The 14,600-nt window shown below is 49.9% G+C and overlaps 1 protein-coding gene across 3 annotated transcripts in view; it reads right to left on the bottom strand.

Moving 5' to 3' along the window:
• HIVEP3 (HIVEP zinc finger 3) overlaps positions 1 to 14,600 on the bottom strand; it is a 370,775-nt gene that overhangs the window by 104,834 nt on the left and 251,341 nt on the right. For all 3 annotated transcript variants that reach the window (XM_063177548.1, XM_063177546.1, XM_063177547.1), the window contains one exon: positions 2,002 to 2,095. The gene's annotated coding sequence lies outside the window, so the exon portion shown is untranslated. The remainder of the gene's footprint in view (positions 1 to 2,001; positions 2,096 to 14,600) is intronic.

Genomic DNA, 14,600 nt, shown 5'->3' with positions numbered 1-14,600 from the left:
CATCCCCTGAAATTCAGGGAATGAATACAAAACCATGCACATTATGTACTCTCTGCAGGGATATTTCAAGCTTTTCCCCTCAAAGTAAATCAGTTTTATGTCATTAAAGCCCTTGAAAATATCAAGCTGCAAGGCTTTGCTCCCAGAACTTCGTTTCCTCTCAATTTCTTGTGACTTTGGGGAAGGCAGGTCGCAGAAATTGGCATTTCCCACTCGAGCTCAGCCCTGGAGCCAACTCTGGTGCCTCAGTTTCCCTCAAATATGGGCATGGCATATCAGAGGTGCTGAAAATCCCAACTCATAATCATTTCTAGGAAGTCTGACATGAAAAACAAGCAGATATTTATTTTTTTGTTTGTTTAAATTAAACTTCCAGAACCATTGGATGGCACAGAGAAAGCCGAAAACCAAGAATGCCCTGACAAACACAAGAGCAAAGCCTGGATTTAGACTCCTCCTGAGGGAAAAACAAGGAATTAATTCATTTTATTTGCACCTGATCACCTTTGGGACCCTGGATTTGTTTTCATTTCTTATTTGCTAAACCCTGACAGTCACAGGGACACCAGCAGTGGCTGCCCGCTGGATTTTGTCCCTGGGGATAGCCTGTGGCTCTGCCCCTTTACATTATAAATATAAATCTGCTCTGTAATAAACCCTTTATTCCTCAGAAAGTCATAAACCCTGGAATTCTTGCCATCTCCACCAAAATGAACCCGTGCAGATACAGGTACGATCACACAGTGCTGGAAAGAGGGTAAAATTCCAAGGGTTTGGAGCATCCAGACCTGGTTGAAATGCATGAAATAAACTCAATTTGCATTAAATAAACCCAGTTTGCATTTCTGCCCTCGGGGTCTCGGCCCCAAACTCTCCCTGAGGAACGAGGGGGAGCCAAAGGCAGCTCTGAGGGGTCCATGGCAGGTGGGGAGCGAAGGAAAAGCCAAAACTGCCCAAACCCACGGGGAAAAGCTGAATTGCTGATTTTCTAGGAATGGTTTGGGTTGGAAGGGAAATTAAATCAATTTCCAGTTCCAATCCAGGAACACCTTCAGGCTGCTCAGCCTGGCCAGGGATGGAGCAGCCACAGCAGCTCTGGCAATTCCAGCCCAGCTCCTCCCCACCCTGCCCAGGAGCAATTCCTAATTCCCAAAATCCATCCAAGCCCCAAATCACACTTTCTTCCCTGTCACACCCCAAACCCTGCACAGAACCAGGCCCTGACACCACAAATAATCTGATTTTTCATTAAAAACATTCCAGTCCCCTCTTTGCGACACAAATCCCACTCTCCCAGGGAACAATTCCTAATTCCCAAAACCCAACCAAGCCCCAAATCACACTTTCTTCTTTTTCCCTTTCCCTGCACAGAACCAGGCCCTGACACCACAAATATCCTGATTTTTCATTACAAACTTTCTAAGCTGATGGAATCCTCTCTTTGGGACAGAAATCCGATTCTCCCAGGGAACAATTCCTTCCCAAAACCAAACCAAGCCCCAAATCACAGTTTCTTCTGTGTCAGACTCCAAGCCCTGTACAAACCAGCTTTACTCAGGCCCTGACCACAAATATTCTGATTTTTCATTACAAATGTCCTAAGCTGATGGAATCCCCTCTGTGGGACACAAATCCCACCCTCACAGGGAACAATTTCTAATTCCCAAAACGCAACCAACCCCCAAAATCACTTTCTTACCTTTCTCATTCCAAACTCTGCACCAGGCCCTGACACCACAAATAATCTGATTTTTAATTACAAACATTCAAATCTCCTCTGTGGGACACAAATCCCACCAGCCTGAGGAGCTGTGCTCCATTTTGGACCTTTTGCAAGGAAAATTAGGCATTTTCAGAGGGTCCCCAGGTTGTCCTGAGCTGGAAGGGACCCACCAGGACCATCAAATCCAATTCCACAAAGCCCAAGGGCAAATGGGAGCTCCAGCACAGGCTGGAACCTTTAAAATGCATTTGGAAGATGGAAAAGAAGATTTTTCTTACTAAAATTGCTGCAGATACCAGGCTGGGACAGGCTGCAGGTGCTTCAGAACCAGGATTAGGAGTCGAAATGGTCTTGATAAATTGTAGAAATGGTCTGGAAGAAACAAGAGAAAAAGAAAAACACTTCAGGAATGATGGGTGAATTGGTGAGGCAGGAATAATCAATGACATGGCCACCAGGGAGATAAATACAGGCTTGAAAGGGTGGGGTTTGGAGAATCTCAGGATTTCTAGGAGCTGGACATGAAATGGTGCAATAAAATAAAACCTAACATGAAATAGTGATAGTGAAATAAAATAAACCCCAACATTTGCTGTGATGCAGAGACAAAATGTCCAACAAATAAACAAAGGGAACTTTCCATCTCTTTGGCCCCACTGAGGTGCTGGTGTTGAACAGTTCAATCAAATCAGAGATAAATTCCCAATGAGGACAAGGAGAATGATCTGAGATGGAGGGACAGAGCACAGAGTGGAAATCCAGAGTGGAAAATCAGATTTGTGGCATTGTTATGGTTGGATATTTCAGTGAAATCACAGATAAATTCCCAAGGAGAATGATCTGAAATGGAAGGAGAGACCAAAGACTGGAAATCCAGAGTAGAAAATCAGATTTATGGCATGGTTATGGTTGGACATTTCCCTCAAACCACAGGTAAATTCCCAAGCAGAATGATCAGAAACGGGTGGGGAGAGCAAAGACTGGAAATCCAGAGAAGAAAATCAGATTTTTGGCCTCATTTTGGTTGGAAAAGCCCTCCAGGACCATTCAGGCCAACCCCAAACCAGCTCCACCATGGCCACCACCAAGTCATGTCCCAAAATGTCACACCCAGGGGTTTGTTGGACATTTCCAGGGAGGAGGTCTTACATTCCCAGTGTGGGGATTGATTTGGAGTGAAGACCACAGGGAGGCATCAGCCTGGCCTTCAAACCCAAGGGACACAACACAAAGGAGAAATCACCTGTAGGGTTTGTCAGGGGAGTCGTTGTTGGGGAAGATGAAACAGGAAAGCCTTATAAATATGATTGCCTGGCAAAAGATTTTGAGAATATGGAAACTCTAAGTGAGATTGAAATGAAAGCAAGCTTTGAGATCCCTCAGTTACTGAACAACTGGAAAACAATGGCATGGCCAGCTGAAGGTGATCCCCTTTGGATCAAACAATCCCCTCTGCTTGCAGACAGGCCCAAGGCTCAGAGCAGACCCTGCCAGCTTGGCAGAAGGGCCCAAAGAGGAGTTTTTGGGGTTTAAAATGTAACCCAGTGTGGTCATGTAATGATTCTTATAGTAAATATAGTATAGATATAGATATAGATATAGATATAGATATAGATGATATAGATATAGATATAGATATAGATATAGATATAGACATATACATACACACACATACACAATAAATATATATATATAAAATACATTACTTATATATATTATACTTATATATATACATATATATAAGTATAATATATATAAGTAAAATATAGTACAATACCATACCATACCATATCATATCATATCAGTATATATATATAAAAGTAACTCTAGTTCTTATAGTACGTAATAGTTAGATACATATAGTATGTAAATGTTATATACTCATCGTATAGTATGGAAATGCTGTAGGATTTGTATCTTGTACTATATTGGTTAGTGAGAATTAGAATATTCAGCAGAGAAGAAGATTTATGGTGTTATAATGGGAACTTTGCACTTTTCCCTCTTACTTTTATTCTTTGCTGTCTCATCCTCTTTACCACACTCTTGCCTTCTTCCTCTTTACCATTTTTCTTTACCTCTTTTCCCCTTTTGCTTTTATTCTTTCTCTCTCTCTCTCTCTCTTTGGGGCCCCTCTTTGGGGCCTGCTCTGAGCTGTGGCTGGCAGCTCCCAGCAGGGCCCTGCACCCAGGCCCTTTGCAATAACCCACAAGTTCCAGCCCTGGCTGCAGAGATCTCTGCTCTCTGTCCATCCCCACCATCCTATCCCCCATCTCACCTACAGTCACAGCCCTAAATTGCACCAAACACCCCAGGCTGGACACCAGCAGGAGTTTCCTGAGGGGAAATTCAAGAATTCAAGGGCTCTCCAACACCTGGATGAAGGAATTTAAGGCACAGCCCACCAGGAAGTGGCTTTACCTCTCACTCCCAAATTTTTTTCTTTCCAAGGGTAGAAAAACCCCTCAGGAAGCAACTCAGTGGCTCAATTACACAAGTTAATTAACCAAATTAATAGCTCCTCCAGCACATCACCCACACAGGCAGAGGGATCTGTCTGCACAGGGGAAAGAAGTAAAATTTCATCAATTTTGTGGAGAAGAAACAGAGATTGAAGAGACCAAGATGTGCCAACAGCACCCAGAGGGTGAGGCTCAATGGAGGGGGAGTCCTGTCCAGTAAAATAATCCAAAAAATTACACTTTTAATTAGAGAAAAATTAAAACTATTCAACTCAAACATCTGCAGGTGCCCTTCACGTGACAGGATCTCAAAGCAGATTTATTTTTGCACCAATCTGCCTTCCCACAGAGCAGCAAACCCTTCCTTTGCAGGTGGAAGGCTCAGCAGAGCTGCTCTGATTCCTCAGCAGGAACCGGGCTGGGGCAGGGGGCTCCTGAGAGCCTGCCAGGATTTTCAGCAATTCCATAAAGCTTAAAAATAGAACCAGAACCAGGCTCTGCTCCCCCAGAGGCTCCCTGCTCTGTTTGGGGACAGTTTAAGCTGGGCTTGTCACAAACAAAATCTTCAGTGAGCACAGCTGCGAACAGGAAGGTTCTGGGATTTTCCCAGGGATCTCAAGACATCAAAAGGAACCTCCCAACATCAACCTGGGCACAGAGAGGCTGCCCCTGGAGCCCTGGCAGTGCCCAAGGCCAGGCTGGGCATTGGGGCTGGCAGCACCTGGCACAGTGGCAGGTGTCCCTGGGCTGCAATCAGCTGCCATTGAAGATCCCTTCCCACCCAAACCACTCTGGCATTCACATTCCTGAACCAAGGATGGAAACCAGCACCAAAACCCATTGCAGCAAATGGAGAAAGGAAAGGAAAGAATGATTTCCTGGCTGGTTCCAGGTGCCCCCAGTGCCATTTCCCACAGGGGGTTTGTAGCCTGGCAAGGCCTGGTTAGAGAGGTTTGGGCTGTGCCAGGGTGCCCAGAGCAGCTGTGGCTGCCCCTGGAGCCCTGGCAGTGCCCAAGGCCAGGCTGGAGCACCTGGCACAGTGGGAGGTGTCCCTGCCTTGGCAAGGGTGGCACTGGGTGGGATTTCAAATCCCTTCCAGCCATAATTCCGTAATTCTATGATTCTCCATCCTGTGGTTTGAGTTTTGCCTCACTTCCAGCGATGGAGCAGCTCTGGGAATTCCATCCCAGCCCCTCCCCACCCTTCCAGGGAACAATTCCTAATTCCCAAAACCCAACCAACACCCACATCACAGCTTCTTCCCTGTCACACTCCAAACTCTGCACAGAACCACGCCCTGACACCACAAATAATCTGATTTTTCATTGCAAACATTCCAATCCCTCTTTGGGACAGAAATCCCACCAGACTGAGGACCTGTGCTCCATTTTGGACCTTCTGGACGTTTTTGCAGGGAACATGAAGCATTTCCAGGGTGCCCCCAGGTTGCTGTTGGGTTGCTGTGCCCAAGAGCCCCATGACCTCTCCAGGCCTCCCCAGCAACAACAGGATCTGGAATATTCATGTTTGCCTTGGAAAATATTTTCAATATTTTAAAATACTTTCAATATTTCAAAATATCAGTATTATTTTCTGAAAATATCAATGTCTTCCTGAAAATCTGGAGGGGAATCAGGACTGGGCTGCTCTGCCCACCAGGAGCAGCCCCACCAGGGGAGGGGAAGGGAGTTTGGGGTTGGAATCTGTGGGCAGAGCAGTGGAGATGCCAAAAACTCCTCTGGGCAACCCCAGCCTGGTGGGGAGGAGGAATTCATTCCCCTGCTGCCCAGGGAATGGGAAAAAAGGGAAGGGAAGGTTTGGGAAGGGAAGGTTTGGGAAGGAAAGGAAAGGAAAGGAAAGGAAAGGAAAGGAAAGGAAAGGAAAGGAAAGGAAAGGAAAGGAAAGGAAAGGAAAGGAAAGGAAAGGAAAGGAAAGGAAAGGAAAGGAAAGGAAAGGAAAGGAAAGGAAAGGAAAGGAAAAGGAAAGGAAAGGAAAGGAAAGGAAAGGAAAGGAAAGGAAAGGAAAGGAAAGGAAAGGAAAGGAAAGGAAAGGAAAGGAAAGGAAAGGAAAGGAAAGGAAAGGAAAGGAAAGGAAAGGAAAGGAAAGGAAAGGAAAGGAAAGGAAAGGAAAGGAAAAAGGAAAGGAAAGGTCCTGAACCATTCCATGATTCCATGATCACCAAGCCCTCGCTGCCACCTGGCTGTGGAGAGCTGGGAGAACTCAGTGCCAGAAGAGGCTTTTATCACAAGGGAATTTTCATTTTAATAACAAAAAAAAAAAAAAAAAAAAAAGAAAAACCAAAAACAAAAAACAAAAAGCCACTAAATCAGCATCCCCCTTGAGCAGCACAGTGAGAGCTTTCCTGGCTGCAGCAGGAATTTCTACCCCATCCCACCCTGGTTGCTGAGGCTTCCCCAGCCACAAACACTGATGGAAATGACTGCTGGCCTTGCTGATGGACAACATCCCAACATTTCCTTCTGCATTTCTCTGGCAAGTGGAGCTCCAGCCTGGTTCAGGAGCACCCTGAGAAGCCGCAGCCAGGCTCCTGTGGCTCAGCTCCAGCTTAACTGGGAGCCATCAGCCCCTCCTGGCCTTGGAACAAAGAATTTTACGTTAAAAGGGGAAAAAAAAAATTAAAAAAAAAAGAGCAGTGCAGGCACTGGAGATGAAGCAGCTTTAGAACATCTTTCTTTTATCAGGGCAGCTTCCACCTCCAGGCTGGAGTTAGAAATTCATTTCCCAGACACAGATACAAACTCCCAAAAATTCCTCTCTTCCTCCCCGAGCCAGGGCAGGGTGGCAGCTCCTGGGAGCTCCTCCAGCCCTTCTGGGGCTGCTGGCACTGCCAGAGCCAATGTCCAGCCTGGCCTGGAACTGGGGAAAGGGGGATGAGGATCCCCTGAAAGGGGGGTCAGGACACCCCTGGAGTTGCCAATTCCATGGATCCCTGCAGAGCTGGGAGCTGCTGCTCTGAGGAGCCACAGCACAGAATCTCAGAATTGTTTGGGTTTTAAAGGAAGGGACTTTGAAACTCATCTTGTTCCATGGGCAGGGACACCTCCCCTGGTGGCTCTGGTGGCTCCAGTGTCCAGCCTGGCCTGGGACAGCCCCAGGGATGCAGGGGCAGCCACAGCTGCTGCTGTGCCCTGCAGGGAGCTGACAGTTGGGGTTGCATGCTGCCCTTCAGCCCAGCTTTGACACAGAGAGCACCTTGTGCTCTCCTTCCCTCACTGAACCTGCCTGGAACCTCAGCATTGCCCTGGCACTGAGGGACCTGGGGAGGATCTGCAGCCTGACAGGGCCAGAGGTGGAGATTTGGAGGAGAATCCAGAGCAATTCCCTTTTCCCAGGGCTCAGTCCTAATTCCAGAGCAGCACAAACTGCTGGGTTGAATTTTCCCTTCTCATCCCTGCAGCACCTTCAGCTCCAGGGGAGAGCTCAGCTGTGCCTGGCCTGGCTCCATCCATGGACATTGGGCTCCCTGGACTCTTGAGAAGGGTTCTGGCTTGTCCCAGATTGCAAGGCAAAATGGATTCTATGGTACTCTATTTACCATCTGTTAGAGCTGGGGCAGTTGTCTCCTGTTCATGGGCAGTTTTAATTATCTCTTCCACCCACTCCTCCCTTGGGAGGGGACACCTGCTGATAACAGCTATGAATTTCCCTGCATGGCTGATAAGAACTACAGCATCCCATTGGGAGATGGGAGCCCAGAGGGAGGAGCCAAGCATTCCTACCCAGATAGAATCTGGAGATTCTGCAACACCAGCACGGCTTCTGCACTGGATTGCCCAGAGGAACAGCAGCTGCCTCTGCCCCTGGATCTTCAGAGGCAGAGACTGCACCTTTCTCCAGGATCCCTGCTCCAGCAGAACCAGCCCTGACACTGCAGGAGGGCTGAGCCACAATTCCAATGGCACTGCTGCCAACAGCCTGACCCACAGGGTGTCAGGTTGGGTTCTGACTCTGACACTGTTGGTTTAGTTCACTGCATTGTTTATTTTATCCTTTTATTTTCCTCCCTATTAAAGAACTGTTTATTTCCTGCTCCCATATTTTTTTGCCCGAGAGCCCTTAATTTAAAATTTATAGCAATTCAGAGGGGTGGGGAGGGTTCACATTCTCCATTTCAGGGGAGGGTCCTGCCCTCCTTAGCAGACACCTGGCTTTCCAAACCATGACATGGCTTTAGCTGGGATCAGGAAATGCCAACAGGATCCGGGTCAGGTGGGAACTTTATGTCCCTTTGTCCAGTGCAGAGTGTCCTGGGATCTCTCTCCTCTTCCCCTCCTTGCCTGGAGCCGCCCCCACGGCTCTCCTGGAGCTGGGCTGGCTGTGTGTGTCCCACCCCAGGCTCAGCCCCTGCATTCCCACATCTCCCGCCCCACACCTCCTGGTTCAACCCCCAAACCTGCCAAGCTTTCATTCCCTGCCTCCTCTCGCTTCAGGGCTTTCCCCTCCTCTGGGCCTGCAGGGAGGGTTTGGGGTTTCTGAGCTGCTGAGAGCCCTGGCAAGGAGCCCACAGGGGGAAATAACTGAGCAGGAAATTCTCACCCTGCACTGGGCCAGGTTTGGGCTGTCCTCACCCTGCCAGCCACGCTGCCTCCCATTCACCCTGGGTGTTTGAACCCTGCAGAGCTTTGGGGTGTTCCTGGGGAGCCCTGCTCCCCTCAGAGCACAGCCCCAGGCTTCTCCATGGCCCCTCCAGCCTGGGAATGGGGAAACCAACAAGAATGCCAGGCTTGCGAAGGGGGATGGAAATAAAGGACCAAGAGAGGTGGGACTGGTCCCACACTGGTGGTCAGCCCATCTTGACACGGGCTTGGTTTAATTCCCTGGAAGATGCATTAATTCCCCTCAGAGCACAGCTCCAGGCTTCTCCATGGCCCCTCCAGCCTGGGAATGGGGAAACCAATGGGAATGCTGGGCTTGGGAAGGGGGCATGGTAATAAAAACCAAGGGAGGGCTCCCAGGAGGAGAGGTTGGGACTGGTCCAGCCTGGTGGTCATGACAAGGCCTTGGTTTAACTCCCTGGAAGATGACAGCAAAGTTCTGCTTAGGCCTGATCCTAATCTTGCCCCTGGTGTTAATTCATCCTGATTCATTGCTCAGAGCACAAGAGGCCGAGCCGGAAATGAGCAAAAAGCATTACTGAGAAAAAAAAATAAATCTCTGATTTCACACTTGGTGGTGTGGGGAGCAAAGCTTTGAGGATGCTGCTCTTGCTGCATCAGAATACATTCACTTTTTTTCATTTTGGCTCATGAAGAGCTCTTTCCCCTCACCTCAGGAGCACTGCACGCAATTAAGCTCAGCAGCAATGGCCCTTTGCAGTTCCTTCCTGTCAGCAGGGGAAATCACACAGAAATTGGGGAGGTTTGGGGTTTTTTTCCCCATCTCAGTGGGTGAATGGCCACTGCAGACATTCGGCTCCTCAGTGCTGACACCTCTCAAGGATTTCAGCTTAGCTGGGCCTGGTTTTAGCTCTGAATCAGGAGCCTGGATGGCTTGAGCTGCTGGTTTATATGGCCTCCTCTCGTGCTGGAGGGTGTTGGGAGCAGTGCTGGGAGATGGAGATCCTGAGCTGCTGCCCCAGCTCCAGGCTGTGCTTTACAGAGCTGCTTACAGCCCCAAATGAGAGAGAGATTTCACCCCCAAATGGCTTTGGAAGCTTTTATCCCCCAAGAAAGGAGGAGCAGAAGGCCCAGTCCCAACCTCTCCTCCGAGGGATTCTCTCTTGGTCCTTTATTTCCATCCCCCTTCCCAAGCCCGGCATTCTTGTTGGTTTCCCCATTCCCAGGCTGAAGGAGGTCATGGAGAAGCCTGGGGCTGTGCTCTGAGGGGAGCAGGGCTCCCAGGAACACCCCAAAGCTCTGCAGGGTTCAAACACCCAGGGTGAATGGGAGGCAGCGTGGCTGGCAGGGTGAGGACAGCCCAAACCTGGCCCAGTGCAGGGTGAGAATTTCCTGCTCAGTTATTTCCCCCTGTGGGCTCCTTGCCAGGGCTCTCAGCAACTCAGAAACCCCAAACCCTCCCTGCAGGCCCAGAGGAAGGGAAAGCCCTGAAGGGAGAGGAGGCAGGGAATGAAAGCTTGGTAGGTTTGGGGGTTGAACCAGGAGATGTGGGGCTGGAGATGTGGGAATGCAGGGGCTGAGCCTGGGGTGGGACACACTCAGCCAGCCCAGCTCCAGGAGAGCCGTGGGGGCGGCTCCAGGCAAGGAGGGGAAGAGGAGAGAGATCCCAGGATACCCTGCCCTGGATAAAGGGTGGCAAAGCTCCCACTTGACCCTGCTGGCATTTCCTGAAGCCAGAAACCTTCCCAGGGTTCCAGGGAGCCCGGAGATTCTATCCGGGTAGGAATGCTTGGCTCCTCCCTCTGGGCTCACATCTCCCAATGGGATGCTGTAGTTCTTATCAGCCATGCAGGGACATTCAATAGCTGTTATCAGCAGGTGTTCCCTCCCGAGGGAGGAGTGGGTGTGGAAGAGATAAGGAAAACTGCCCACTGAACAGAGGATAACTGCCCCAGCTCTAAGAGATGGCAAATAGAATCCATCTTGCCTTGCAATCTGGGACAAGCCAGAACCCTTTCTGAGGTTCCAGGAGCCCAATGTCCATGGATGGACCCAGCCCAGGGCAGAGCTGAGCTCTCCCCTGGAGCTGAAGGTGCTGCAGGGATGAGAAGGGAAAATCCATCCAGGAACAAAATGCAAACATTGATTATCTGCTGCTGTGGAATGCAACAGGTGCATCTGTGATTGGTCTCATGTGCTTGTTTCTAATTAATGGCCAATCACAGCCAGCTGGCTCGGACAGAGAGCTGAGCCACAAACCTTTGTTCTCATTCCTTCCTATTCTATCCTTAGCCAGCCTTCTGATGAAATCCTTTCTTCTATTCTTTTAGTATAGTTTTAATGTAATATATATCATAAAATAATAAATCAGCCTTCTGAAACATGGAGTCAGATCCTCATCTCTTCCCTCATCCAAAAACCCCTGTGAACACCGTCACAGAGCTGAGCCACTGGGAAATGGAATTGCTCTGGATTCTCCTCCAAATCTCCACCTCTGGCCCTGTCGGGCTGCCAATCCTCCCCAGGTCCCTCAGTGCCAGGGCAATGCTGAGGTTCCAGGCAGGTTCAGTGAGGGAAGGAGAGCACAAGGTGCTCTCTGTGTCAAAGCTGGGCTGAAGGGCAGCATGCAACCCCAACTGTCAGCTCCCTGCAGGGCACAGCAGCAGCTGAGGCTGCCCCTGCATCCCTGGGGCTCTCCCAGGCCAGGCTGGACACTGGAGCCACCAGAGCCACCAGGGGAGGTGTCCCTGCCCATGGAACAAGATGAGTTTCAAAGTCCCTTCCTTTAAAACCCCAAACAATTCTGAGATTCTGTGCTGTGGCTCCTCAGAGCAGCAGATCCCAGCTCTGCAGGGATCCATGGAATTGGCAACTCCAGGGGTGTCCTGACCCCCCTTTCAGGGGATCCTCATCCCCCTTTCCCCAGTTCCAGGCCAGGCTGGACATTGGCTCTGGCAGTGCCAGCAGCCCCAGAAGGGCTGGAGGAGCTCCCAGGAGCTGCCACCCTGCCCTGGCTCGGGGAGGGAGAGAGGAATTTTTGGGAATTCGTATCTGTGGCTGGGAAATGAATTTCTAACTCCAGCCTGGAGGTGGAAGCTGCCCTGATAAAAGATGTTCTAAAGCTGCTTCATCTCCAGTGCCTGCACTGCTCCTTTTTTGTTATTTTTTTTCCCCCTTTTTAACGTAAAATTCTTTGTTCCAAGGCCAGGAGGGGCTGATGGCTCCCAGTTAAGCTGGAGCTGAGCCACAGGAGCCTGGCTGGGGCTTCTCTGGATGGTCCCAAGTTTTGAGAGCAGAATCCAACACAAGACCCTTGAAATAAATCCTCTCTCGAGCTCCTCAGTGCCTGTGGCATCTTCTGTTTTAAAGTCCCTTCCATTAAAAACCCCAAACAATTCTGGGATTCTGTGATGTGGCTCCTCAGAGCAGCAGCTCCAAGCTCATTCCTTCCCCCACATCCACACCAAGAGAGCACCAAAACCAAGAGAGAAATTACTCCTGTGGCCCATTCCTGCTCCTCCTTGGGTTTATTTTACCCAAAAATATTTATTTAATGTTTTATATTCTAATATAATGTTTATTTTGGGTTGTTCTGGCTGAGCTCTGCCTTTAGAAATGGCTCAGAGCAGCAAGGGGAGTCGCAGGCACAGGGGAAGGGCTTTGAGGCTTTGGCACTTGTGCAGAGGAGAAGTTCTCTGCTGCTCTAAAGGAAGTGGAGAGAGGCTGTGAACTGAGATTGAACCAGCAGCTCTTGAGGATGCAATCAGCCAGAGAGAAAAGGGGAAAGAAAAAAATAAAACCCCAAATGTCTTTGCAGAACATTGGCCATTAGCTCCATCTGTGAGCAGAAAATGGCACCGAGGCCGAGGCCAGCAGGAAATCAGATGCTCAAAGCTGTGCCCCAACCACTCATTAAGGAAAAAAAATCTTTGCTTCATCTTCCCCAAGGGGTGAAAAATGAGGAATTTCACTCTGCAGGTCCCAAAATGTGTGATGAGCACCAGGAAAAGTGGAAACTCACAGCCAGGAAGGGCCCAGGTGCCACCAGGGGCACAGGGACAGGGGACATCTGCACTGCTCTGTGCTGTCACACCGGGGACGAATTGGGACCTTTGGGGGTTTTAATACTTTACAAGCTGGATAAACACAGGGAAGGTGTGGAACTGCTGCAAGGAGTCAGGGCTGGAGCCAGGCTGGGAGAGCTGGGGGTGCTGCCCTGGAGAGGAGAAGGCTCCAGGCAGAGCTCAGAGCCCTTGCAGGGCCTGAAGGGGCTCCAGGAGAGCTGCAGAGGGACTGGGGACAAGGATGGAGGGACAGGAGCCAGGGAATGGCTGCCAGTGCCAGAGGAATGGCAGGGCTGGATGGGATCTTGGCAATTGGGAATTGTTCCCTGGCAGGGTGGGCAGGGGCTGGGCTGGAATTGCCAGAGCAGCTGTGGCTGCCCCTGGAGCCCTGGCAGTGCCCAGGGCCAGGCTGGGCATTGGGGCTGGCAGCACCTGGCACAGTGGCAGGTGTCCCTGGGCTGCAATCAGCTGCCATTGAAGATCCCTTCCCACCCAAACCACTCTGGCATTCACATTCCTGAACCAAGGATGGAAACCAGCACCAAAACCCATTGCAGCAAATGGAGAAAGGAAAGGAAAGAATGATTTCCTGGCTGGTTCCAGGTGCCCCCAGTGCCATTTGCCACAGGGGGTTTGTAGCCTGGCAAGGCCTGGTTAGAGAGGTTTGGGCTGTGCCAGGGTGCCCAGAGCAGCTGTGGCTGCCCCTGGCAGTGCCCAAGGCCAGGCTGGAGCCCCTGGCACAGTGGCAGGTGTCCCTGCCATGGCAGGGGTGGCACTGGGTGGATTTCAGGTTCCTTCTATCCCAGCCATCCCAAGGCTCTGTCAAAAAGTCACTCCCAGCTGAGCTCTCCCAGCCTGGCAGCAGCAGCTCTGCCCCCATGGCTGAATCCCTCAGCATTCCCCTCTCCCTGGTGGAGCAGCTCCCATGTTTTGGCCATTTCTCTCCCACCACTCCTTCACTCCTTTTCTCCTTTTCTCTTTTTCTTCTTTTCTCTTTTCTTCCTTCTCTCCTTTTCTCCTTTCCTCTTTTTCTCCCTTTCTCCTTTCCTCTTTTTCTCCTTTTCTCCCTTTCTCCTTTTCTCCTTCTCTCTTTTTGTCTTTTTCTTTTCTCCTTTTCTCCCTTTCCCCTTTTCTTCCTTTTCTCCATTTCTCCTTTTCCACTTTTATCCTTTCCCCCTTTTCTCTTTTCCTCTCTTTCTCCATCCTCATCTGGAGCATCTCCCTGACCAATTCTAATTTTTACCACCACTCCTGCCACTTCTCCCTCTGTTCAAAGCTCAGCTGAGTTATTTTTTGGTTGGTTTTTTTTTTTTCCCTTATCAGAAAGATTCAAAAAGCCAAAAAAACATCAAAATCTCCTGCATGCACCGAGGTTTTGCTGCACTTGTGCTGGGTGACACCAAAGAACCACAAGTGCAGAGCCCCAGGGAGGCCAGGGCTGATGCAAACGGAAAACAAAGCAGCCAGAGGAAGTTGTACTGCCGGGCTTGGTTCTTGCAGGGGCTTTTTGGGGTGGCCTCTTTCCATAGAAAGTTTCCACTGCAGTTTTTGAAATGAAACCTGAGTGTATTTTTGCCCTCAGAGCTGTGAGGTTGAGCCAGGAGCGGGGTTGAGAGGCAGAGAAACAGCACAGAGCTGTGCCCAGGGGGTGGAGCAGGGTGAGAGCACAAGGAATGGCCCAAAAACACCCCTGGGGCATTGTCTGAAATGAAAACTTGGGGAAAAGTCAAGACATAATTCTGGAAAGCCACTGGAGAGGTTTCAGTGGGGACAG

The sequence above is a fragment of the Melospiza melodia genome, chromosome 27 (genome assembly GCF_035770615.1).
Source record: "Melospiza melodia melodia isolate bMelMel2 chromosome 27, bMelMel2.pri, whole genome shotgun sequence".
NCBI lineage: Eukaryota > Metazoa > Chordata > Aves > Passeriformes > Passerellidae > Melospiza > Melospiza melodia.
This window is presented reverse-complemented; position numbering and strand designations above follow the sequence as displayed.